The following is a 3441-nucleotide window of genomic DNA, read 5'->3' as shown; positions in this document are numbered from 1 at the left end:
ACATGATTGCATACTGTTGAATCTTAGTTTTCATGTTTATTCGATGATGTTATGGCTGAATTTTTTGAGATTTTTTCACTCCTTTGAACTTAATTGGTTCAAATTTGAGGGTATGAGTGTGAAATACGAATTGAGACTTAGTTGATCTAGAAAATTAATATTCATTAGCTTAATTAGATGAGTTTGAGTGAGACCACGGGACTATAGTAGTTATTAGAAAGTTGTTTGTGAGTTAATTTGTGCTACTAGTCATTGTACGTTCATTAAGTAGCAAACTCAAAACCTTGAGTTTTGGCTAATTCCTTAGAAAGGGTATTTTGGTAAATTTATCCCCTGCTAAATGAAGTTAGATGAACTGGAATTTAGCACACAATTTTTTTATTTGCTGAATATGGCTTGATCTTTAAGGTTTGTAGAAAATTCTAGTTTATGAAGGATTTTTCTCCATAATAAGTATTTTGCCATGCTTAGTTCTCAACGCACAATGAATTTTTTAGTGGAACTAACTGTGGATTAACTTTACTTTTACTCTAGTTTAAGGTTACTAAAGTTGAGAGTGATTTGAGTTTTGTAGAGTAAGTTACAATGTTTAGAAGTAAGGTCATTATTCGCTCATAAAATAAAATTTTTAAAATAAAGCAATCTACTTTCAAGCATTAGTGCTCACTCTACAAAACTGAGTAAAATTTTTCTCGTATATTTTTTCTTGATTCTACTTAAAAAGTGTAAGATAAAAAATTATATTTTACTGAACAATTGAAAAGATCCATTCGAACCATTTAGTACTCTTGAAAAGAGCACAATTCGCTCAATAAGTGTTTTCTCATATTGATTCAAATTCGTTCTTCTTATCATATATGACTGCTGCCATATCGGGTTTGTCTATAATAAGCTCAAGTCTTATGAGCTTTTCTGATGGGCACAAATAATAATTTATAAATATGCCTCATATGGGGTTTTAATAGTAATTATTATTTTTTTACATTTACCACAAGTTCCTTTCGTTTTTTCTTCTCTTTGTATGCACTCCATTCAACCCTAAGTCCACATTTTTCTCCATCCTCTGCCACCGTGACTGCGTCTTTCTTCACCGCCGCCGCCTGAAGCTCTGTTCTGTTCAACTGGAGCTATAATTCAGGTTTCCTCTCTCAATATTGTGCTTCATTTCTAACTTGATTTTTCGATGTTATGAAAAGAAAAATCATATTTTTACTTGTCAATGTAGAGTTAATAGTGTGATTTGTGTTTGGAAGTTGATTTAGGCTTTGATCAATGAGTTCCTGGATTTGTCAATTGCATAGAATTTTTCAATTAAGAACTTAAAGCAATTAAAAAAAATGGTGGAAAGAAGCTGTGATATTTTTCTGTATCTCCTCAGCCCAGTACTTCATTGTCTCATTCATTCTCCGTATCTCTCTTCTCTCTTCGCGTCATTCGTCTTCAGCCTCAGAGTGGTGGCGTGGGTCTCAGCGAGTCAGCATCCTCGTCAGCGTTGTGGTGCTCTACTTCCAGAGTTTCAATGGAGCCTCAGACTTAGGTATATATGAATTTGCTTCATTGATTGATTTCATTTTTTTTTTGTTCCTTTTATGTTCTTGCTGTATGAATCTGTTTCGTTGAATTCATTCAATTGTTTTTCTGTTATACTTATTTTTTTGTTAAGGTTTTTTGTATGAGTTTATTTCATTCATTTCATTCAATTATTTGTTTTGTTCTGATTATTTGGTTGTTTGAATTTTTTTGGGTTCTGTTTATGAGGCTTAAAAAATTTTGGTATTTGTTTTTATGATTTTGATTTTAATTTCTGTGTTTATGTTTCTGTTCATGATGTTCTAGTTCAATTTCTGTGTTTATGTCTCTTAAATCTCAGGGGCAAATGATAATGATGAGGCAGAGCAGAACCATCCATTGCATCAATCAAAGAAGAGTTTAAATTCCTTTGTTTATGTTTCTTTAAAGTTATGCCTGGTCCGTTTGTGATGTAACAGAATAATTTTGAACTGGCCTGACTCAATCTTGTGTTTGATTTATATAATAAACATATTCTTAATAATTTTTTGTAGTTCAAAATTTGTTAGCAAAGTTAGCAGTGTACCAAAATGTGTAGTTTGGAACTAGATTATTCCTATGGATTTCTTTCCATAGTAGTCGGATCTCTGACGGCAGAATATTTATAGGACAGGATAGAAACTCTGACATTTGAGGTTGTGTTCTCTGCCTAAGTGCCTAACTGTTTCAAAAATTATTTCTGCTTGTTTATTCAAGGTTCTTCGTATACTGAACGGTGACATGGTCATGGACACGAGTTTGCAGATGCAGCACCATTACAGCGGTCCTCTGTTAGAAGAGCCACTTGAATCATTCAGTGGGAAGCTATCTCTTGACAAATACATGCCTGCATATTGGGATAGGGACAACAAAGCAAGAAGGACTTCATGTGAAGATGACATTTAAAAAGGGGTCGATACTTGATGATCAAAATTGAAAAATGCTTTTTACTGGTTATGCTAAATATGTTTATTTTCTCTCCTATTTTGTAGTTTTGCATTTTTCTAGCTATCTTTCTATAGTGAGATATAATTTTGCATTTGTGTATAATAGCAGGGTGAAAGTAGGATCGGTAAAAAATATAGAAGCTTTTGAAATTCTTCTCAGTAGCTACATCACACACTAAAGGCAAGAACAGAACTTTTTGTTGCTAGAGTTTTTATTTTGGCATGTTGAACATACTTTGTGAGGCAAGAAAAGATCCTTTATTGGTTGGTATAGCATAAGCCCATCATTAGCTGGAATCATTCAGAAGGCTATAGAATAATGTGGATGCATGGCTATCATGTTTGAATTTTTTTTAATCTTATGATGGTTTCTATTTGAATGCAGGTAAGCACTGGATGTGAATGTTGAGAGAGCCGTGGATGTTCTTATGCACAAGAGATTGCTGCATTTGGCTCACGATCCTGTTAATAGGCCTGCAATTGAATTCATGCTTTAGTGGTGTTATTTAGTTTAGAGTAAGGCATTGCATATGAAACAGTTTGGCATATAGTCATTGTTTGACCATGCTGTCTTCTTTTATAAGATTTGATGCTGGTATAGTTTGGATGAAGTATGATGTATCATTGATATTTTCTTTTCCGAATTGCTTTTAAGTAGTTTTTTATACATTAAGTTGTTACGTTGAATGAATAATCTATTTTAGACTTTTAGTTAATCATATTGCAAGTCTTCAACATTGCTTTATATTGAATCCTTCGTGGAGCCTAAATGATGAAAAATTGATGAAGAAACTTGACCATTCTTTTTATACTTACAATATACAGTTTTGTATGATTTTTTTGTGTTTTGATTTTACATCTTACACCATATCAAGAAAACTTTGGTTAATATTTTACCTCCAATTCAGCCACCGAAGCTTTATGCTATGCTAAATTGCCATTCAAA

General features: G+C 32.7%; 1 long non-coding RNA gene across 5 annotated transcripts; it reads left to right on the top strand.

Annotated features, from left to right (window-relative positions):
- The first annotated feature begins 1072 nt into the window (after positions 1 to 1072).
- On the top strand, positions 1073 to 3214 carry LOC148566432 (uncharacterized). 5 transcript variants are annotated; one of them, XR_015881262.1, is made up of 6 exons: positions 1073 to 1138; positions 1445 to 1537; positions 1871 to 2204; positions 2314 to 2501; positions 2605 to 2676; positions 2881 to 3214. It is a non-coding gene; the product is annotated as an uncharacterized LOC148566432 (long non-coding RNA). The 5 variants fall into 5 exon arrangements; XR_015881261.1 differs by having other exon boundaries at positions 1101 to 1138; positions 1379 to 1537; XR_015881260.1 differs by lacking the exon at positions 1073 to 1138 and having other exon boundaries at positions 1198 to 1537; positions 2314 to 2460.
- The last annotated feature ends 227 nt before the right edge of the window (positions 3215 to 3441 follow it).

Source organism: Arachis ipaensis, chromosome B4, assembly GCF_059453495.1.
Source record: "Arachis ipaensis isolate K30076 ecotype BB chromosome B4, ASM5945349v1, whole genome shotgun sequence".
Classification (NCBI taxonomy): domain Eukaryota; kingdom Viridiplantae; phylum Streptophyta; class Magnoliopsida; order Fabales; family Fabaceae; genus Arachis; species Arachis ipaensis.
This window is presented reverse-complemented; position numbering and strand designations above follow the sequence as displayed.